The following is a 24,126-nucleotide window of genomic DNA, read 5'->3' as shown; positions in this document are numbered from 1 at the left end:
TAATCCTAATTTCATACAGCAGAGCACACAACAAATTTGTTTATTTGAAGACATTACCCTGAAAATGTCAACCGCTATTAGTACTGCATGTTCTTTGTCTCGGAAAATCATAGTTTAAAAAAAAAAAACGTGAATTTTGGAAATTAGGCAATATGTCGGGAACACATGTTTTTCCTAAGGCCTCTAACAAAAAAGCTACTGTAAAATGAGACTGGACGAGCAGCAGAGGCTAAAAGTTGGCACAGGAATGGGGCCGTGTGTTTAACCAATAAGCGAGACCAGGCAGAGTCCAAGTTAAACTAACATTTCTAGTGGAAGGAAAAACTGAACAAACACCGGACTGAACAAATACTGATGAGATGAGGATTCTGAAATGTTTTGCAAGAGCTGTCTTCTGCTCAGGGTCATCAGCTGTTCTCTTTTATGATACTGGGCCAAATTAACCAATGTTGAGCTTGTTTCTGAAGGTCAACACCAACAAAACCAATGTCCAAAGTGGAGATACATACTGTAGCAATGAAATGAATTTCTTGGAATTTCCAATATAAAAACATCCCTTCCTCTCTGCCTAAGTGGATGTGTTCCTCACCCTAAGGAGATTAAATAATTGCGGGCATGACACCATTTGTCTTTATTAAGGCTGTTTAGACAGGAATTTTGGGGGGACATCTTGTTACTTTTCATTTCAATTGTATGTCAGTTCACAAAAGCACAATGCATACGGTATATTAATTTTCATGCAGAATTTACTACTATATATTTTTTTTTATCTATATATAGTTCCTAAATGTCCCCCTGTCCATTTTTGGGAACCAGGTCCCTTTGTCCCTCTTTCCTCTTCGGTTGTCCTTACTTTGCATAACTTGGCGCAATTTTAGTGTACCCATAGCTCCCAACTGTCCCTGATTTCGAGGGACTGTCCCTGATTTGGAGCAATGTCCCTCTGTCCCTCGTTCCCACTCATTTGTCCCTCATTTTGGTCTGATCCATATAGTTGTGTATATAAAATGCACTTTTAATCTTTCAAAAAGTGCTTCCCTGTGCTAAACCTTTCATCCAAATTCTAAATTGGTGCATTTGTAAACTTTAAAAGCCAATATAAAGGAATAGTAGTGGTAAAAAAAGCTCTTGTGGATTTAATGAACCTTTCATTTTGGTTAATTCTCCTTTAAGAGGGTGTGGCAGGGGGGCGTGTCTTATGCCTACATACATTTGCTAGTAGGTGTTCCTCATTCTTATCTCAAAATGTTGGGAGGTATGGTGTACCCAACACCTGCAACGTCCTCGGACATGTCACACCTCCCAGGAGGCTGTGGGGCTAGTCACATGCAAGATGGTGGCATTAGAGAGCTGAAGCTCAGTGAAGAATGGGCTCAGAGAAAGACATGGCTGGACTCCACAGGCATTGTAGCTGCTGGCTTCCTCTTTAACCACTTCAGCCCCGGAAGCTTTTTCCCCCTTTGTGACAAATCTCACGTTCATGTAACGTTGTATCCAAACAAAATTTATATCCTTTTTTTTCCCCACAAATAGGGCTTCCTTTTGTTGGTATTTAATCACCTCTGCAGTTTTTATTTTTTGCGCTATAAACAAAAAAAGGCTGACAAATTTGAAAAAAAAAACAATATTTTTTATTTTTTGCTATAAAACATACCCAATAAAAAATATGCAAAAAAATCTAATTTATTCATCAATTTAGGCCAATATGTATTCAGCTACATGTTTTTGTTAAAAAAAAATCCCAATTAGCGTATATTGATTGATTTGCGCAAAAAAAGTTATCGTGTCTACAAACACGATAACTTTTGCATGCCCCCCAGACCTGGAAGAAGTGAACAATGTACAGGTACGTTGTTTTGCGCAGCCGGGCTGCCCTGCCACAGTATATGTGCGGTGGGTGGTCCGGAAGTAGTCAATCATGTATTTACATCATATCACAAGCAAACAAAAGATTTCCCAGCACACTTACCAGCCAGCCTACAAAATATCTAAATTGACCCTGTCTAACAGTTTACATTAAAAACAGGGGTTTTGGTTGCACACACTTGCAAATATATGCGTAAGCTGCAGTGCCCACATCAAGGCTCCTCTGTATACTGCTGTCCTAATTTTTACATTTCCAGAGCCTCTATAGCTAGAGCGCATACTGTATAAAGTAGGGTACACACTATAAGAAAATCTGGCAAAAGATTGTTTGATTTTCCTGGTGGTTTCACAGCAAATCGGAGGTGAGGAACGAAAATTTGTACGAAAATTCTCGTACGGCAAAGGCTTTTTCTTTTTTTGTTGTTTGTTTGTTTCTGATCATGCACAGTCTCTTTTTTGATCGTACGAAAACGGTACACATTAGACGAAAATCGTTCATTCTGTTCCTGTACAAGAAGAATTTTGGAGTTCTTCTGGAATTTTTGTCCGAAAATTCGGAATCGGCTCTCGAAAGTTGTGTACACAATATACGCAAATCGTACGAAAATTCTTTGGACGAAAATGTTTCCCCCATTTTCTTATAGTGTCTACGAGCCTTAAGGGCAGTTATGCGCCCGCCCCTCTTTAAAGGCACAGGAGCGCACATGACACCCACAAAAGCACAATGGCAGCGAAGGCATCCCTGCACCCAACTGTACAAAAAAGTGGCAACCACCCCAACCTATAACTTGTCTGGAGTTTGGATTTAACTTTCAAATGGGACCTATTACCCTGTTATATTACAGAACAGAAACTCCCTAAATACTCAGACAACCATAAGGCTCCTTTCACACTAAGGCCCCTTTCACACTGGGGCGGTAGGGGGCGTCGGCGGTAAAACAGCGCTATATTTAGCTCTGTTTTACCACGGTATTCGGCCGCTAGCGGTGCGGTTTTAACCCCCCGCTGGCGGCCGAAAAAGGGTTAAAACCCCTCGTATAGCGCGGCTATAGCCGCGGTATTACCGCGGTATAGCCGCGCTGTCCCATTGATTTCAATGGGCAGGAGCGGTTTAGGAGCGGTGAATACACCGCTCCTTCACCGCTCCAAAGAAGCAGCTGACAGGAGATTTTTTCTTCTCCTGCCAGCGCACCGCTTCAGTGTGAAAGCCCTCGGGCTTTCACACTGAACAAACAGCGGAGGCTGTTTAGGGGCGGTTTGCAGGAGCTATTTTTAGCGCAATACCGCCTGCAAACCGCCCCAGTGTGAAAGGGGTCTAACAGCAGTGTTTACTGCCCCCATGAAAAGCATTCTGGAGCTTTGCAGGCATTCAAGAGGTGATGCAGTTTCTTTTTTTGGCTTTTGTTACTGCTGGTCCGTTATCTTGCATTGTGAGACTGCACCGCAACTGCAAGGCATGCGTTTGGCTTGCCGTTGTGGAGCGGTCCCATCCACTTACATGGCAGAGTTCGACAGGCAGTCCCACCTATTGCTGCTCCTCATTGCAAAGCATCATGGCGGCTGCAATGTGTACTCACCCAAGTGGCACCATGGGCAGCTAAGAGGCTTTAAAATTGCAAATCAACTGTTTGTATTTACCACCCCCTGGCTGTCCTTGTTCAAGGAGCAAAGACTGCTACTCATCTGAAAAGTGATCCACACTCAGAGGCATTTGACAGGCAATATATTGGCATATGTTTTAACCCCCTAAAATGCCACACTACCGTGCCGTGGTGGTTGCAACACAGCCATAATCGCTTGAATCGGCTGTGTTTGGTGGGTGTTAATGCTCATGGAATGCGACAGGGGGTATAATTCCTGCTCTGCCCACAAAGCATCATGGCCGCGGAATGTGTAGACCTCTGGCCAGTGTCTTTGCAGCTTAAAGTGGTAGTAAACTCTGCTACACCACTTACACCTGTAGGAAAGCCTATAAGAAGGTACTTTGAACAGTGGCGTCCGGTGGTAATATTTTTTTTTTGGGGGGGGGGGTGGGGGGCGGCAAACAGTGACACCAACATCCCCCCCCCCACCGGTCGGATGGTCGGGTCCGGAGCACTTACCCCATTTATTGGGCGGCAGCGCTTCTCCTGCGGCTTCCTCTGCTCTCCGTGGGCATCATGGCGATGGCAGCTTCCTCTTCTCTCCACGGGCATCGAGGCAGTGGTGGTGGGGGGCGTCCCCTTCCCCTGCTCTCCACGGGCATCGAGGCAGTGGTGGTGGGGGGCGTCCCCTTCCCCTGCTCTCTACGGCCTCCGTTTCCTCCCTCTTCCTCGGCGGCCAATCGAGATGCTTCTATCTTCAGCCAATTGGGAAACGGGTCTCATACCCGCTTCCTGATTTGCCGAGAGGAGGATCAGTGTTTCAATAGCGAATATTCATTCGCTAATGTAACCCACCTGGGTGGGCTCGTAGCGTAATGCTCTGCGCCCCAAGCCCACCCTATTTTGAAGCCTATTAGAACCTCTGGTTCTAATCATGTATCCGGCGTCCTGAAAGGGGCCGGATGCATGGATAGATGGGGCGGCCATGGATAGGGGGGGGGCAGCACCCGGGCTCCCTTAATGGACGGGCCACCCCTGACTTCCACAGTTTAGGAGATATTCAGAGGCATGCAGCCGGTGACGTCAACAGCGAATGTGTCCGAGAAGGTCTGGCATACAGTGCTGGAGACCTTTAGAGCCCGTGCCGTAATCTTGCGCGGTAGTGACATCATCGCGCCCCCAACCACTCATATAGCCAGAAGGAAGACCGGGTGAGGATGGAAGCCCTCTCAGTGGTGACGGCGCAGCACTGGAAGGCGTTGTTCTAAGGTACGTTTCTCATAATGTACTAGTATGCAATGCATACTAGCACATTATGACATTGCCTTGCAGAGATTTTTTTTTTCACCAGTTGCGATTTACTACCGCTTTAAGGGTAAGCGGTTGGGAAAACTCTGTATTTTTACTGCCCCACACACACACCAACCGCAATTGTAAATAAGCCCTGGAGCCTGCACATTTAAAAACAATTCTCAAATGACAGCTATAAATTTCTACTCTAATAGGTTCTTTTCAAGTCACCTTTTTCTGTTTGAATTCCTTTAAAGGTCTCAGAAAGCTAAAAAAGAAAATGTTCATCTGCCAGGTGAGTTCACTCAGTTGATCGGACATGACTGCGTTATGCGGGTGAACGTCTTGTTATGCAATTTTTCTATCAATGGGATAAATTTTAATCCAAGAAAAATATTTTTGTCTTACGAAAGCTTGGGGTTTTCCCGAAATAATCCTTCTCCAACTTCAAGTATGAAGGGAGTGGTTTGAAGTTGGCAGACCTTACTCAGTAATAAACGCAGATCTCCACAACCCTGGCCGAGCCTGCAGAAAATATTTTGGACAGAACTGAACGTCTTCGGTAAAGCTCCGGATTGAGTGACTTGTCCTTGCTCGCCCCTTAGACTGGGGAATAAGACACGGGGGTAAGTGCTCCTATACCTTCTGAGAAAATGCAGAATTACATCTCATACAATGTATATTGATGCTAATATAGAAAAAAGGAACTGCTGTCTGCAGCTAGCTGGATTCCATTTCTTTTACTTTCCAGATAATTTCTGATTGGTTGTTCTGAACAGGAGCCCAGTAGTCCAACTTTTTTAAAAAAGCCCCAATGTGCTCAGTTCAGCATAGCTCCCAACTGTCTCTGATTTCGAGGGACTGTCCCTGATTTGGAGCAATGTCCCTCTGTCCCTCTTTCCTCCTCATCTGTCCCTCATGTTGGTCTGATCTATATAGTTGTATATAAAATGCACTTTTTATCTTTCAAAAAGTGTTTCCTAGTGCTAAACCTTTCATCTGATTTCTAAATTGCTGCATTTGTAAATTCCATTAGCCAATATAAAGGAATAGTAGTGGTAAAAAAAGCACTTGTGGGTTTAACCAATCTTGTTTTTTTGTACAATTCTCCTTTAAGGGGATGTGACAAGGGGTGTGTCCTATGCCTGCATACTTTTGCTGATAGGTGTCCCTCATTCCCATCTCAAAAAGTTGGGAGGTATGGTTCAGTGACCATTCTAAACTCATCTTTTAAGCATCATTCCCACGAGGTGGATCCGCTGCCTCGGAGTCCGCCTCTGTCCGCCAGCTCAGCGGGAGATCTCTCCGTTGATCTCCACTGAGCCGGCGGATGACAGGTCCCTCTCTGCTCACTGAGCGGGGAGGGGCTTGTCGAGCGCCGCTGGTTACTATGGAGAGATCGGACGAAACTGGACAGCATGTCTGTTTTCATCAGATCTCACCCGATCCGCCAGGGACGGATGTGAATGTTGGGCCATCCGTCTGATTTTAGCGGATCGGAACGATCGGATGTCAGCGGACATGTCACCGCTGACATGCGTCGCTCCATAGACTAGCATGGAGCGCCCGTTCAGGTCCGCCGACAAAACCGGCATGTGGACCTGAACGGTCCGACAGTGTGAAAGGGGCCTTAGTGGTGTTATTGTTGCAAACTGATTGGCTGATAGGGTGCTGCTGTCTGCACCCCATGTCTGCCATTATCACTACCCTATGTGTAAATGCAAAAGAGCAAAGGACATATGTAAACCGTTGTTAGAAATGGCTCTGTGAGGAGAGCCCCAATTATATTTTTGCTGCTGTTTGGTAAATAAGTTTGAGGCAGGGTTCACACTGGTGTGATTGCAGACATCGCATGTGATTCGCACCGCATTCCTGTTCACATCGCATGCGATGTCTGTGCGGAGGGTTTTCAGCCATACAAACTTTTGTTTATATGGCTGAAATTGTATTGCATTCGCACCAAAATGGTGCAGAACCCTGTTTTTGTCCTCCGCACCTAAATTGCAATGCATGGGTGTTCACACCTATGCGATGCGATTCTGGCAATCGCACTGCTTTCTGCGATCTGTTTTGGGGTGTCGTTGATTTATTATTGACCCCCCCGAGGCAGATCGCATGGACGCCGTGCGATTGCTTAGAGTGCAATAGAGTGAAAACGCAGCAAATCCTGTGCGTTTCCCGCATCGCACCAGTGTGGACTGAGACTAAAGCATGCTTAAACTTAAAAAACAAATATTTTAGAAATTGACATTTACCTTTTCCTAAAAGTGGTTGTAAACCTCAGACATGTGACATGAAATATGAACAAAGCATATCCCTCTATACTGTTTACTTGTCTCACTTAAAGCGGAAGTAAACTCATCCATAAAACAGATTCATTTCCGGTACGTGCCAGATATGTAACACTCCCATTGGTTGTGCTCTCAACCAAACTGTCAAACCATCCAATGGCTGGTGTCTAAACTGATCACATGTGCAGCATCATGGCAGTTGTAGCTTAAACAGAGGCAAAGATGGCAGCTTCCTTGGCTGAAAACGATAGGGGGGTTTACTTACACTTTAAAGTGTTACTAAGCCCAGGACTCTGCATTCACTATATCTGGTCTCCCACAGTACACAGAACATGGAAATGCAATCATTTTAATAAATATAAACTGCTAAATACCTTTTCTCCTCAGCAGTATTTCTCAGTCTTGTGACTTCTATCAGTGTCTGGTTAAAGCTTGTAGGAGGAGTTTTCATTCTTCTCTGACTGTCCTATGAGGCTGCAGGACCCCTGCCCCTCTGTCTGGACAGTGCTGACTGGCCCTGTGCTGATCAAATGCACCCTCCCAAGAAAAGAAAAAAAAAATCTCTCTAGCAATACACACCAAACTGAGCATGTGCAGAGTGCCCCCAAGGCTCTGTACTTTCAGGAGATGGATTGGGGACAGTGGAAGAAGGGGAGGATCAGAGAAGACAGGCTCAAACAGCCTTTTTATACAATGCAGAGGATTTACCCCTTAAGTTCCACAGTGAGTATAACAAGCATGTTTTACTGCATATACAGACTGATTTTACTGTTGTGGGTTTAGTAACACTTTAAGGGAGATTTACTAAAACTGGAGAGTGCAAAATTTGGTGCAGGCCTGCATAGAAACCAATCAGCTTCCAGGTTTCATTGTCAAAGCTTAAATGAAGAAGCTGAAATTAGAAGCTTATTGGCTACCATGGACAGCTGCACCAGATTCTGAGTGCTCCAGTTTTAGTAAATCCCCCACTAAGAGTAATTTCTAGATGCTGCATTCCTCTGCTATCTGCAGGAGTCATTTGTGACAAGTTTTCCTGACACCAAGAGAAAAAAAAGGTGATAGGGGAGGGATCTCCCGCACACAGCCTGTGATTGACAATCTCAGATCTGTTCCTGTGGGCTGTGTGAAATGTCCCTTCCCCCCAATCAGCTCTCGGAGCTCTCCTCACTGAGCTCAGCATTTCAGCTCTCCACCCCCTTTTTTCTGCAATCTCAGACAAGCTCATAGGCGTGCGCACAGGGTGTGCCAGGTGTGCCCGGGCACACCCTAATCACCCTGTGCTGCGCAGATTACCCCAGATGCTTGGCTGCACAGAGGAGGGGACTGGGGAATCTGTCTCCTCAGTCCCTTTCTCTGTCTCAATAGTGAGACATCAGGGGTCTGTTTAGACCCCTGATTTTCACCAAAGCCACCCAATGGGGCTCCTAAAAAATTGTTAAAAAAAATAAAAATAAAGAGATGATTATAAAAAAAAAATGGTAAAAAGATAAGTAATAATAAAAAAAAAAAATAACATTAACTAGTGACATGGGCCACTGCTCTACTGCTATATATACAGTATATACAGTATTTATACACACACGCATTTGTGTTTGAGGGTGCACACCCTAATGCACACACCTATGGACAGGCTCTATAATTTCTGAACTTCGATCAGATGTAGAAAAGAGAAGATTGCAGATAAACAAGTATAACTTATGTAGGAGGATTTGTTTCATCTCACTGCTTCACCTGAGGCTGTCACCTCACTGGGTGAAGGGTTTACAACCACTTAAATGCATTCATTTTCTTTTTTTTTTAGCCCAGGTTCACACTGACTGCGGGTTAGAAATCATGCGAGTTCAGCTGAACTCAGTCAGTCCAACTTCGGGAGCGATTTCAGAGACATCTGTGCGGATTCATGCACAGATGTTTATACAAATCGCCCGCCGAAGTCACCAAAAGTAGTATAGGAACAACTTTTGGGGATCTGTGCGGAGCCACAAAGTCTGCGTCACCCCGATTTGGACAGTTCCATTGCAGGCAATAGCCGCCGATATGGAATGCGATTTGACATGTCAAATCGCATGCCAAATTGCTTCAATGTGAACCTGGGCTTAAGCTTTTTTCCCTTTACTTTCACCTGGTGAAAACACACTTCCTGTCTTAGCCTCGGTTCACACCAGAGGCGGCACGACTTGCAGGTCGCCTCACCGAGGCGACCTGCACACGACTGCCGGGGCGACTTGCAGGACGACTTCTGTATAGAAGTCTATGCAAGTCGCCCCCAAAGTAGTGCAGGAACCTTTCTTCTAAGTCGGAGCGACTTGCGTCGCTCCGATTAGAACGGTTCCATAGCACAGAACGGGAGGCGACTTGTCAGGCGGCTAGGTCGCCTGACAAGTCGCCCCCGTGTGAACCGAGCCTTAGGGTGTCTCCCCTCTGGTTGGAGAAGCAAAGGAGCCACCCCTTGGACAGCAGCATTGTCAAGCTGTAGAGGGTAGTAATAAGCTGGCCATTTGCTGGGCTGAAATTCGCTCAGCGGGTAGCATTTTAGCAGTGGCAGCTACTGGGTTTTATTTTGTTGGGGGGGGGGGTTGGCAAACAACCACCCCCCAGGCGGCTGGAGGTCCAGCATTTACCCCATCTAGGTGGTGGGTGGCGGGCAGCGGCTCCGGTGTCCTCTGCTCCAGCACGGCGGACTCGATCTGGGTGGCGGGCGGCGGCTCCAGTGTCCTCACCTCCAGCACAGCGGCTTTTGCTATGCATCTCCTCTCTCCCCCTCCTAGGTGCTAGGCGTCCAATAGGATTTTGGCCAATCGGTAAACAGGTCTCACGACCCGCTTCCTGATTGGCGGGGGAGGAGATTTAGTGTGACAATAGCAAATGAATGCATCAACTGGGTGGGATCGGGGAGCAGGCTACCCTTTTTTGAAGCCTATTAGAGCCTCTGGCTTTAATCACGTGCTTCAAAAAAACACCCCCTTCATTGGAATCCATAGTCCAGCGCCCTGTATGTAAATTAGGGGACTGGAAGCATGGATAGGGCGGGGCGGCACCAGTGCGCTCCTAATGGACGGGCCTCCACTGCCTTTTAGCCCATCCCACCCAACATCTTTCAACTGAAAATTGTCAGCCAAACAGTGGCTGCATTCAATCAGCCGACAGCTGGCAGCACAAGCGGTCAAACTGCAACAGCCACAACGTGAGATTTGTCCATCTGAGTAAATGGAGGAATTGTTAGATTTGCTTAGCTCCGCCCACAGGCTAAACAAAAAAATCTTTATGGGCAATGGCCAGCCTTAGATGCACTAGCAGATTTTCATCTTTTAATCTTTTCTACCTTTATTTTTAGCTGTTGATCCAGCCAGTAACATACTTCCTGCCTTAACCATTTGACCTCAGGAAGGTTTTACCCCCTTCATGACCAGGACATTTTTTACTATTTAGCACTGCGCTACTTTAATTGGAAATTGCTTGGTCATGTGACACTGTACCCAAAATAAATTTATATCATTTTTTTGACACACATGGAGATTTCTTTTGGTGGTATTTGATCACCACTGGGTTTTTTTTTTATTATTATATAAATGAAAAACAACTGAAAATGTTGAAAAAAATGTATTTACAATTTCTGTTATAAAACATATCCAATAAAATCAAATTCCTTCATAAATTTAGGCCAAAATGTATTCTGCTACATGTCTTTGGTGAAAATCAAACTGCATTGTTGTGGGCACTATACTATTGGGGACACTAGTATAGTTCTGATCATGATCAAAATGCTGATCTGTACAGACAAGTAATGGTGGCAATCATCGTCTGATAGTGTGGTAGGCAATCTGGTGCTAACAGACACTGGCTGGGAGGGACACTAATGGCCCGTACACACGATCCGAAAATCGTACAAAAAAATAACGTCTTGACGCAATCGTACGATAATCGGATCGTTAGTACAGAGCTTTCGAGAGCCGATCACGGCAGTTCATCTGATATTATTCGATCAGACAAGCACGAAAATTTTCCTAGTACGATACCAGATCGTACGATTTTCGTTTGGTCAGTACAGTGGTCGTCCGAAAATACAATATAAATACATTACAACACATGACATCACTTCCGATTTTCTTTTTCTGTCGTACGAGAATTTTCGTGACTTTAGTAACCTATTCAATTTCTACTTGCGACTATTAAGAGAAAAAAGTCGGACGATCTGTGGTCCGATTTTCGGATCGTGTGCACGGGACATAACTGACTAATTGACACTGACATCGCTAGTGACAATAATACAGTTATCAGTGATAATACTATATACTGTACTAATAGCACTGGCTGGTAGGCAGTGTTCATTTTGACATCAGATTTCGATTTAGTTTTAGTCATAATCTTTTAACTAAAATGCCATTTTAGTTTTAGTCGTATTTTAGTCATCTGAGTTGTTTTAGTTTTAGTCGCATTTCAGTCAACTAAAATCTCCAGTACATTTTAGTCGACTAAAATCGAATGGGTTTAGTTAAAGTTATTGTAAAGGTGTTTTTTTTTTTTTTTAAATAACAAACATAACATACTTACCTCCTCTGTACCTTACCCCTGGCGGCACTCCTGGCTCCTTCTCCGCATTGACTGCCCCCACGGAGAGACGCTTTCCATGGGGGCATTCTTGCGGGCGCGCTCCCAAGTCCTGCTGCTGCGTCCATTGACACAGACAGCAGAACTCGGCCCCGCCCCCTGGCTCCCGTGTCACTGAATTTGATTGACAGCAGCGGGAGCCAATGGCTGCTGCTGCTATCAATCTATCCAATGGGGACCCGAGACAGCGGCTAGAGCTGCTGAGCTCGTTCTCGTCACTGGAAAGACGGGGTCAGGTAAGGTCAGGTAAAAGGGGGGCAGCTGCAGCACAGAAGGTTTTTCACCTTAAAGCGGGGTTCCACCCAAATTTTGAACAATATCTGTATGTATTCTCTTCCTTGCCTAGATGCTGACATGCCGTTTAAAAAAATTTAAATCGCCGTAATTACCTTTTATTTTTCTATTCTTCTTTGCACTTCCTGGTTCTCCTCCCGTGGGAGTAGGAGTGTTTCTAGCCTCTCCCAGACTCCTGGGAGCTAGTCTCAGGCTTCCCAGGATGCCACTGAGCATGTGCGGGAACGAGCGGTGAATGCTGGGAGCACAGCATTCACCACATCCAGGAAATAAATGCTTGTGGGCTTCAAATGCCCACAATGAAGATGGAAACCGCCTGCAGTGAATAATATAAGTTATTCTTTTCGACGAAATCTGACACAGGCGGACATATTACACACAATATGTGAGTATGTAATGCTGAGAAGAAAAGTTTGTGAATGAACTCAAAAAAAAAAAAAAACGATAGATAGGTGGACCCCCGCTTTAATGCAAATGCTTTACAACTCCTTTAAATTTGAATGCATTATTTCTTTAGAATTACCAAACATCATATACTCCTGGAGTAAAAATCGAATAACATGTTATTATTTATGGTATTAGGGTTTGAACATGCACTACAGACACAGATTTAACCGTTGTGAATATAAATTAAATTTAGTATTAGTCATAGTCATTTTAGATTTAGTTGTATTTTAGTCATCTATATTGTTTTAGTTGACGAAAATATTTTAGGCGTCAAAATTAACACTGCTGGCATACCTCCCAACTTTTTGAGATGGGAATGAGGGACACCTATCAGCAAAAGTATGCAGGCATAGGACACACCCCTTGCCACGCCCCCTCTTAAAGGAGAATTGTACAAAAAAACAAGATTGGTTAAACACACAAGTGCTTTTTTTACCACTGCTATTCCTTTATATTGGCTTTTGGAATTTACAAATGCAGCAATTTAGAAATCAAATGAAAGGTTTAGCGCTGGAAAACACTTTTTGATAGATAAAAAGTGCATTTTATATACAGCTATTTGGGTCAGACCAAAATGAGGGACAATTAAGGAGGAATGAGGGACAGAGGGACATTGCTCCAAATCAGGGACAGTCCCTCAAAATCAGGGACATTTGGGAGTTATGACTGCTGGTAAGGGGTTAACATCAAGTGGCAATTAAAGGGGTTACCTTTGTGCCTTACAAGTGTACTGTGTGCTGCTTTTACTAACAGATCTGTCTGCGTTTTCTCCCTGAATTCAGAGTTGATTTCTGGGAGAAAAAAACAGCCAGATCGCCGCTCTGTGTACAGAGGTCTGTGTGTTTGTAAACACAGAGTTCTGTGCTGTGATTGGTCATAGCCAATCAGCGGTTGTACAGCCATAATCATTGGCTGTAACCTTGTATAAAAGAGAGAAAAAACAGGCCCACTTCCCCTATCTCAGCGCTATGGTGCTCAAATTCTTTCACAGCAGAAAACATTTTTTAAAACAAAGATTAAAATGAAAATACAAAAGATATAATATAGTTATCAGCAGCTGCTTAAAATGAAAACATATTAAAACATTCAAAAGGTAAACGGGTCCAAAAGTACATAACCAGCACCAGGTATTTACCAAAGCAGCGCTCATCTTATTACTTAATATGTCTGGCTTTCTTATGTTAATATTCATATGAGAAAAAAGCACACTGATTGGAATGACAGATGTAGATAAAAAGTCCAGAAAAGACGCAGGCGGTGTTGTTTCCTAGTGTTGATTGATGTGTGCACCTATCAGCAGAATCCTCACAATCGTGCATCGCACTCCCCACAGGGGGTCAAACACACCAGAAATAAGTCATTTTCAAGCCTCAAATCACTTTAACCGATTGCCGACCAGCGCATGACGATATATGTGTGCACAATGGCACAGCAGCGCAAATGGGCCTGTACGTCCCCTTTAAGACGCAGCAATGTGGGCGCACATGCGCCGCGTACTCCATAACCGTGCCTGCGGGTCCCGCGGACTCTATGTCCGCTGGTGTCCCGCTATCGTGCCACGGAGCGGCAGAACATGTAAACAAGGCATTTCCCCATTCTGCCTAGTGACATGACAGGGATCTACTGCTCCCTGTAATCGGGAGCAGTGATCGCTGTCATGTCAGTGGTAGCCCATCCCCCCCACAGTTAGAATCACTCCCTGGGACACACTTAACCCCTTGATCGCCCCCTAGTGTTAACCCCTTCCCGGCCAGTGTCATTTATACAGTAATCAATGCATTTTTATAGCACTGATCGCTGTATAAATGCCAATGGTCCCAAAAATGTGTCAAAAGTGTCCGATGTGTCCGCCATGATGTCGCAGTCCCGATAAAAATCGCAGATCGCCGCCATTACTAATAAAAAAAAAAATAATAATACAAATGCCATAAATCTATCCCCTATTTTGTAGATGCTATAACTTTTGCGCAAACCAATCAATATACGCTTATTGCGATTTTTTTTTTTTTTTTTTTACCAAAAATATGTAGAAGAATACATATCGGCCTAAACTGAGAAAGAAATTTGTTTTTTTATATATTTTCTGAGATATTTATTATAGCAAAAAGTAAAAAATATTGCTTTTTTTCAAAATTGTCGCTCTTTATTTGTTTATAGCGCAAAAAATAAAAACCACAGAGGTGATCAAATACCACCAAAAGAAATCTCTATTTGTGGGAAAAAAAGGATGTCAATTTTGTTTGGGTGCAACGCCGCACGACCGCGCAATTGTCAGTTAAAGCGACGCAGTGCCGAATCGCAAAAAGTGCTCTGGTCAGGAAGGGGGTAAATCCTTCTGGGGCTGAAGTGGTTAAACAGCTGCTATTCACAGTATGGGCTGAATCAAAGCTGCATACAATCTCCAGAGGTATTCAGATGTATTAAAGAAAAGCTCCACCTAGTACAGTTCCGTTTATTGCAATCCTTCAATCTGTAAAAAATGACACCTTCCAACAATCTACATCAAAGTTGGTCCAATGTATCAGTGTCAGTGTTATCACCAGTCTTACTGTAGAGCCGGAGAAGATCAGAGGTAGTCACCGTGAACTGGACAGCCTTCATTCGTTCCTTCTGGTTGTCTCTCTTAAGCTGCGGAAAGCAAAACGTCACTTTCTTCTCATATATCTGAATACCTCTGGAGATTGTATACAGCTCTGATCCAGCCCATACTGTGAGCGGGCAGATAGCGGTTAAGCTGGATACACACGTATAGAATTTCAATGTATGTGTATCCCTTTCTGTTCAACAGAAGCTGGTCTAATGACCAATGGCTGCAGCGCTGACCTGTGTATTCTGATGGGGGCGGAGTCACCATGTCAGAATACAATAGTGCAGCAGGGGAGATCCCGGCATCTATACCGCTTGTGTGCTTGCAGGGATCTGTCAGCTTTTTTTTTCCTTTTAACCCACAGGTGGATGAGTGTGGGTGGGTGGATTAGGGAGGGGTTAGGTGTTCACCTGTTCATTTTTTCTGGAAAGGTGACCTAACCCTTTCAATGGAGACTGCAGTTCCCCTTTCATGGATTGGTAAACTGCAATATATTCCATTTCTGCGTTTGGGTTTAGATCCTCATTAAAGGAGTAGTAAAGGCAGAAGGTTTTTTTTATCTTAATGCATTCTATGCATTAAGATAAAAAAACCTTTTGTGTGTAGCAGCCACCCTAGCACCCCCAAATTACTTACCTGAGCCCCATCTTTTTCCAGCGATGTCCACAAATGTCAAAGCCGTCCGGACACTCCTCCTGGGACACAGTAGCGGCGCCATTGGCTCCCGCAGCTGTCAATCTAAGTCAGTCAACCAATCAGGGGAGAGAGGGGGTAGGGCCGGGTCGGGGATCCATGTCTGAACGGACACACAGAGCTGTGACTCGGCTCAGGTACCCCAATAGGAAGCTGCTGACTGTGGAGGCACTTGATAGGAGGGGGGGTGCAGGAGCAGCAAAGAGGGACCCAAGAAGAGGAGGATCTGAGCTGCTCTGTGCAAAACCAATAGTACCAGAAGAGATAAGTAGAACATGTTTGAGAGGTAAGTAGAACACGTTTGTTTTTTTTTCAGTTTTTTTTTAAACAAGACTTTACAATCACTTTAACTTGTCACTCCACTATTACAGTAAAAAATGGGATTGATAGAACACAGTGGTATGTTATTTTGCAACCATAATGCTTTTTTTTCCTACCACTTAGTTTCCAGCTTGCTTAGTGTACTTGGCTGTGTATCCCCCGCTGTGCCCAGACCGTGGGCTCTCTCTGTTGGTAATTTAAAACGAACAGCGCACATAAGATTTTATGCGGCTCAGTTTGAGTCCACTGAAGTGGGTTGGGGAGAGGCGGAGTTTTCCAAAGACGGCGCTACATTTCCCGGCTACTTTTCAGGGAACGTAATGCTGTTTGGCTTTAAAGGTAATTTCCTCTTAGAAAACGAATATGTTGAAAAATGCGTTACACATACACTTTAGGCAAACGCAAACTTTCTGACTCACAAACTTTCTGACTGTGAAAACACAGCCTACCTGGTCATTTTATACCTTGGCGTTCATTGCATGTAGCTGGCAGCTGTGCTGGATAAATTATAGTGTTAACTTCAGGATTTCATTAAAAAAAACAAAAACAAGCTGGTGTGTTCTGTGGTTCTGACACCACCTTCTCCTGAGTCAGCCTCACCCACACACATTGGACACAGAACAGAGAAAGAGGTTGCACAGATTAGACAAAAGCATGCAACTCAGAAGTCCTGTGTAAAGCCAGATTAAACATTTGCCTACTGGGCACTTTCACCCCCTTCCTGCCCAGGCCAATTTTCAGCGTTCAGAGCTGTCGCACTTTGAGGGCAGGTTCGCATATGTCCGAATTGGATGCGGTTTTCACCACATCTTGTAAAACAACCCATTCAATTTCAATTAGAAATGAAAGGCAAAACATTTGTATAGAGATATTAAAAAAAAAAAATTATAAGAGACGTGTAAACTGTAACATAAAACCGTTTATTTCCTTTATTTTAGCCGGTACACTTATGTTCGGTTACAATCATGCATACAGATGTTTTTTCAGCACTCGAGAAAGTAACCAGAATTTGCATTCTTTGCATTCCAGCCACAGGTTGTAGGGAGGGAAGCTGAAACCATTTCCAAAGACGGGATCTTATGGGTTTTTTGTTTTGTTATTGTAGATATTTTCAGGAAAGTTGCCTTATAAAAATATACAGCCTCCAAATTCAAGGTTGGTGCATTAATTATACAGGGCATTTCAAGTGACAGGGTCTCTTAATTAAACAACCTGCCCACTGATTTTCACTTTTGCTGCTTTGTTGCTCCACTGGAACTCTTCAGGAATGGCCAGTACTTCCAGATATGGGGGATCGTGTGACCTCTTCCTCTTCCTCTTCGGCCTAGGCCTGAGCAGTCAATCCTGTGAAAAGTGGAAATCATTTACAGCTCCAATGGGACATACACAGGGCTTGGATTTCCTGATTAAATGTAGGCACATTGTGGTGGGGAGTACAGTGAAGATGTGTTATTTCTTGATAAAAGCCCTCTAGTGTGCTAGATGTAACTAGGTTCAGCTGTTAATGTAGGTAGATTGGCTTGGCTGAGAGCCAGGCCTGGGTTGAATCTTGGTCAGGGTTGAGGGACTCAGGGAGGCTGGATGACTCAGCAAGCAGCATTTCTGGTGACTCCCCCTGCTTTCTGGAACCTTGGAGAAGCTTCCAGAAGTAGAATGTTGAGTCTAGGAGGAGCTGCTTGGAGTATTGATGAGTGCCCCAGCCAATTCCCAGAAAAATGGGCTGGCAGGGGGCAGATCACCTCATAAATACTCATGAATCATGCCAGCAGGGGCAGTTGGGTGGAAGATGGAGACGGAGTGCTGAGGAGGCTGTCGGTGGCCCTTGAGGGTGCCCCCTAGTCTGGGGGGTGACCTTGGGCCTGAGGCTCGGGTGCTGGTGGGACCCTCTACAACACACTGAGGAATCCTTTCTGGAGGCACGAGAGCAAGGAGAGGACAGCGGGAGCAGGTCAGCACGTCCAGGAGGTCTCTTGAGAAGTCAGCCGGGTGGGTTGGTGAATGATCAGTCTGGGCATACCTCCCAACTTTTAAACTTCAGAATGAAGAACACTTGAGGGAGGAAGTGACCTGCAGTGCGCGTAGCATGGTAAAATGGGTGTGGCCAAATGCTTAAGAGTGGGGGGCTAAAGGGGCGTGGTTAAAAAACTTGCTTGTACTTATAAAAAGGCTTTGATTGCTGTGCCACAAGCTGGCGTCTCAAGGACACAAATCCCAGTACGATCATTTAAAAAAAGTTATAATAGAAAGCCTCTATTACAAATGTTTTTACAATGCGGAAGAGTCAGTTACGCTAAGCGTGGAACAATTCAGGAGTGAGTTTCGTACAGAGTGCAAGGTTCAGATGTGCATTTCATACAGAGTGCAAGGTTCAGGAATGCATTACGTACAAGGTGCAGGGTTCAGGAGTGCGTTGTGCAGGGCTCAGGAGTGCGTTGTACAGAGTGCAAGGATCAGGAGTGCGTTGTACAGAGTGCAAGGTTCAGGAGTGCATTGTACAGAGTGCAGGATTCAAGAGTGGGTTGTACAGAGTGCAGGGTTCAGCAGTGCATTGTACAGAGTGCAGGGTTCAGGAGTGCATTGTACAGAGTGGAGGGTTCAGGAGTGCGTTGTGCAGAGTGCAGGGTTCAGGAGTGTGTTGTACAGAGTGCAAGGTTTAGGCATGCGTTGTACAGAGTGCAAGGTTCAGGAGTTAAACTGCAAAGACACCAATGAATTAAACATAGCACACTTATCTTCTAAAATCTTGATTACCAGCATACAGGAGCCGAGGCAAGAATGGCGGCTTTAGATGGATAACAAATGAGCGCAGCCTAGCAGGACAGTGTTAACATCCATCCAGCACAGTCAGGGATTGGTGGGCAAGGGGAGTACGCCACAATGAGAGTGAGTGCAGCTTTCAAATTGAAGCTCTGATGTCAGGGATAGGCGGGGCCGATATGCACTCACACTCATTGCGGCTGTACAGCCGCCAGCTTGCCTACCAATCCCTGACTGTGCTGGATGGATGTTCACACTGCTGCATGTCCTGCTAGGCCAGTGGTTCTCAACCTGGGGGTCGGGACCCCCTCGGGGGTCAAATGATGATTTGCCAGAGGTCACTGAATCCTGGCTGTTCCTGAAGCCAGCACTGATGTCCCAGCCTTTTTGTGGCCGTCCAGCAAGGCTGTTCCTGCAGCCCGCAGCTGCCCACTCAGCCTCTTTGCATCCGCTCATTTAGTTTAGGGCATGACTGGGGGGCAGAGACTAGAGGTCAGCTGACTGGTGAGGAATGTGAAGTGGGAGGGGCTGGAGGAGACCCTATCTCCTAATTTTGGCATAGGTGTCACTGCTACAAGACACCACAAAGTCGGAGACACAGTGAGTAACACTACCTGTGACTATAGTTGCCATTAAAAGTCCCCACTACAGTTCTCAGATCAGCAGATGACCTTGATCAAGAGCACCTAAGTTGGCTGATCAGAACTTCCCCCAGCACTGCCACTCATCCCAACTCCCCGCCAGCACTGCCACTCATCCCACCACCAAGGCGTAAGAAAAGGAATAAAAATAGAGAATACATGGAAGGGAGAGGAAAAGAGGGGGAGGAACAAAGAAAAAGGGAGAGAAAGAATAAGAAAGACGGCTAGAGAGAGGGATGGGGAAAAAAAACTCCAAGAAATTAAGATAGAGAGAGAGATAAAAGGGGAAGAAAGGAGAACAAAGAGAAAGAGTGGTACATCCTAAAATGTACCATGAGGGGTTTTAATACTGTATGAGTGGAAAGGACTCAGGGAGAGCTAAATGTCTGTGGGATAGGGGCGCAAATTACTTGTCTTACCTTGGGTGCTGGCAACCCACGCTACAAAAATAATTTTACTGTTAGGGGTCCCTACAACTTGGGAAATTTTATCAAGGGGTCATAGCACTAGAAAGGTTGAGAACCACTGTGCTAGGCTGTCAGCAATGGAGTAATGTGGGACAAGGTCCCTGTACACCGGGACAAACCGCGGGACAAAGTTTGAAATGTGGGAAAGTCCCGCCCAATCTGGGACTGTTGGGAGGTATGTAAATACCTGCAAAGCAGGGATAAAAAAACAAAGTTCTTTAGTAAAAAGCAGCACACATTAAACATTGTTAGACACACATTTAACCCCTTGATTGCCCCTAGATGTTAACCCTTTGCCAGCCAGTGTCATTAGTACAGTGTCAGTGTATAGTATTATCACTGATCACTGTATTTACCCCCCTAGAGCCAATTATTGTCACATTGCAGTCACATTATACTTTGCTGATTACTGCCATTAGTAGTATAATATAACAAAAAATAAAAAAAATTCCACTATAAATACCATGGTTTGTAGAAGCTATAACTTTCACTCAAACCAATCAATATGCACTTATTGTGACTTTTTGTAACAGAATACATTTGTATTGTAGCACAATACATTTTGGCCAACATTTATGAAGAAATGTGATTTTTTTTTATTTATTTTTTATTTGGACATGATTTATAGCAGAAAGTAAAAAATATTGTTGTTTTTTTTTTTCAAAATTTTCAGTCTTTTTTAAATTCATTTAATAAAAAAAAAACAGTGGTGATCAAATAGCACCTAAAGAAAGCTCTATTTATGTGAAAAAAATGATATAAAATTAATTTGTGTAGAGCGTTAATTACAAGTTAACATAACAGTGCCGAACTACAACAAAAATGGCCTGGTCATGAAGGGAGTAAAACCTTCCGGAGCTGAGGTCGGTAAACAGTCTAGGAGAAGACTTTTTAGATCTCTATCTTGTAAAGCTTTAACAAGAGAAGGACAATGGGGTTTGAGATACTCCAAAAATTCAGAGCACTATTATCCAAGGACATTCTTCAAAGTAACACAGCAAAGTAACCCAGTCTACCTCTCACAGCTAGTGACCATAAGGTAGTTTAGCATACTAAAGCAGTCTAATAGTTCACCGCTGAGGACTATGAGATAGTTTGAATACCAGTGAAGTCATTTATCAGATTGAAGCAGTCAATAGCTTTAAGGCTGAGGACCATACAATAGTTTGCAGCATAGATAAAGGCTCTTATTAAAAAATCCTGAAGCATGATAAGTCCATAGGTTCAGTCACTTGGAGAGCAGTCCAGCATCCAGCCCAAAAATTACCTCGGGCAAACAGCCCCCTGAGGATAGGTTTACATATATTAGAACTGGATGAGGGTTTCCCTGCAGAGTGTGACCGCCTCTCAATGGAGCAGGTTCACACAGCTACGGGACAGCCGAGGTCGGCATTTGGAAAGGGTCCTGTTCGTCTTTGGTTCCGATTCAGGTGCGAATTCAGGCAAAAATTCTAACCTGATTCGCACCTGAATTGGTAAACAGAGACGCACTGGACCCCCTGCTGTGAGCTGCGACCACAGTGTGTGTGAACCCAGCCCAAATCCATCCCTCCATCTCCAACCTATTTACCTCCTCAATGACAGGGCATAGTAAATATTCAGGCTGGGCATTTTTCCTGCCCTCACCCCAAGAACAGGGATCTCCAAACTATGGGCCTCCAGCTATTGTGGAACTATATGTCCCATGATGCATTGTAAAACTCTGACATTCACAGACATAACTAGGCACGATGGGAATTGTAGTTCCTGAACTACTGAAGGGCCATAGTTTGGAGACCCCCGCTCTAGATGATTCTTACAGAGGCAGGAGGAAACCATCAAAGTTTCAGCCTGTGAAACCATGAGCAGACAAAAGCAATCAATTACTGCTCCTCTGATTACAGAGAAAACCAAAATATACAGAGCAAGCCAAAATATACAGAGCAAGCCAAAATATATTTGCCTAGCATCCTATAGGGTGCTACAACCACAATTAAATCGGTTGTAAACCCTGGGGAAAAAAAAACAACAAAAAAAATCTGTAAGACAAAGGCATAATGTGCTAGTATGCATCGCATACTAACTCATTATGAAATACTTACCTTAGCATGAAGCCCTCCAGCAGCGCCCGCACACTGCTGAGACGGCTGACATCTTCCCTGGTGTTTCTTCTGGGTTCGTGGGCTCTGTTGCTGTGGGAGGCCTGGAGCCATGATGAAGTCACTCCCACGCAGGCGTGCAGATGCCGCCGTTTACGGCATGGGCTCTGAAGGTCTAGCACGGTAAGCCGGACCTTCAGAGCGCTTGCGCCGATTATGCTATTGGCTCATGCACTCTGAATATCTCCTAAACTGTGCATGTTTAGGAGATTTTCACAGTACTTATAGGTAAGCCTTATTATAGGCTTACCTGTAGGTACAAGTAAAAAATAAGACTTTACTTCCACTTTAAAGGTTTGATGAAAATATGACACATTTTTCATATGCTTTTGAGGTGTTCAAGTGTACAAAGGTGCTGCTGCTGCTATTTTGGTCCTGGGCTCTATGTCACTTTTTTTCATCAAACAAATCATTGTGGCGATTCTGCCATTTTGTGTCCGCCCCGGTCTACCAATATCTGAGCTTTGATAAAGGGGAATACTGATGAAGCCCTGAAACGCGTTGGCCTTTTTGTGATGCTTTGCGGACGTTTTTCACTTTAAGCACATTGGTCTGGCACTAATTTTGAACTTTGCATATGTTGCTTCCAAATTTGAGGTCCCCCCGTTTATAGGTGCACCCTGTTTGTGTTTTAGGACAGCCTCACCAGACACCCCATATAAATGCGTATGACCTTCAAACATGATCCATTCATGAGTGGAAGTCAGCACTTCAGTTTTAACATATTCCAGTTTGCTGCAGCACTATGATTCTGACCAGCAAAGATATGTATATGCAATCCTTCTGCAAAATTGTTGCTTCCAGGATTGTCTAATAGAGAGCGTGCCAGGTTGCCCACATCAGCATCCCCCAACCCCTACATCATGCACAAGTCTAATACTGGCCTTAACACTTTGAAACTTATATGTTCTGGGTGGAACCGCAGCCTCCAGGACAGGAAGTGATGGGAAATCTCCCCAATGGGACATGGATAGAAAAAATAACCCTTAACACTCTTTTACTCCATTCAAAACTAAAATAAAAAGTTTAGGCAATACAGGGGCGTATGTACAAGGGTTGCAGGGGTCGCCATTGTGGCCCCTCTGTATGCCTGGATAGGAAGGCGGCGGGGTCGGGGGAGGCAGCATGTAGAAGAACTGATCCCTCCATGTAGCCGCTGAATGTCTGCTTCTCCTCCTCTCCATCCTGCAGGCATTCAGTGGCTGCAGGAGAGAAATGAAGGTCATCAGTTCCTCCACCTGCCACTCCCACCACCTCCCTTTCCCTGTCCTGGTGCCCTAGGCCCCTGTGTGCCTTCCTGAAACCCCCGCCTGCCCTGCCGGCCTCCCCCCCCCCCCCACCGGTTGCTGCAGGGGATTGTTCAGGATGGAGAGCGGTGAAGGGGCCAGTAAATTACACATTCCTGGTCTTAATGAATAGAGTCAGTAATTGGTACCGATCACTGACTCTATTTTTTTTCTTCAGTCATTCATAGCTGAGTCATAGTAAACTGTGTTTACTATGCTTCGGTTTATGAATTAATGGAAAGCTCTGTACAGAAATATTCCTGTTTATTCGTTCTGTGCAGCTGAGGCTTCATTCTGTGCAGCTGATGAATCTGTCCTCAGTCCCTTTCTCCGTCTCAAAAGTGAGACATCAGGGGTCTGTTTAGACCCCTGATATTTCACCAAAGCCCCCCAACATTGGTCCTAAAAAAAATGTAAAAATAATAAAAAATTAAATTGTAAAAAATAAAAAAACAAAAATTAAAAACTACTAATACCAGCGGAGGAACTACCAGAGTCACAAAGGTTGCACTTGCAACTAGACTCTGGTGTGGGGGAACCCCAAGATGGAAGGAAGGTGGCCCACTGTTGGACCATAATAAAGGGTTCCACGATGGGAATAAAAGGCCCCAGAATCTGTAGGAAGGGCCCTGGTCGGGGGCCCTTCATGGTTTCTTGCACCGGTGATCTGAAGGTTCCAGTTACGCCTCTGAGGCTATACATAACCTCTACTGGCTGTAACAGGTTGGTGTATCATAAGAATGGTCAAAATGATAAACCCTTTGGCCAGTAGAACAGTAAACAAATATATTTCAACCTCATAATTAGTTGTTTCCCTAACACTCAATTTTAAAAAGTGGATCTGATGCATGCCTGCT

The 24,126-nt window shown here is 44.6% G+C and overlaps 1 protein-coding gene across 1 annotated transcript in view; it reads left to right on the top strand.

The window, feature by feature from the left end:
- Positions 1-5,220: 5,220 nt before the first annotated feature.
- The window catches only part of LOC141144211 (metalloreductase STEAP4-like), a 44,081-nt gene continuing 25,175 nt past the window's right edge, over positions 5,221-24,126 (top strand). The window contains exon 1 of the mRNA XM_073629663.1: positions 5,221-5,365. The gene's annotated coding sequence lies outside the window, so the exon portion shown is untranslated. The remainder of the gene's footprint in view (positions 5,366-24,126) is intronic.

Source organism: Aquarana catesbeiana, linkage group LG05 (assembly GCF_042186555.1).
Source record: "Aquarana catesbeiana isolate 2022-GZ linkage group LG05, ASM4218655v1, whole genome shotgun sequence".
Taxonomy (NCBI): domain Eukaryota; kingdom Metazoa; phylum Chordata; class Amphibia; order Anura; family Ranidae; genus Aquarana; species Aquarana catesbeiana.
This window is presented reverse-complemented; position numbering and strand designations above follow the sequence as displayed.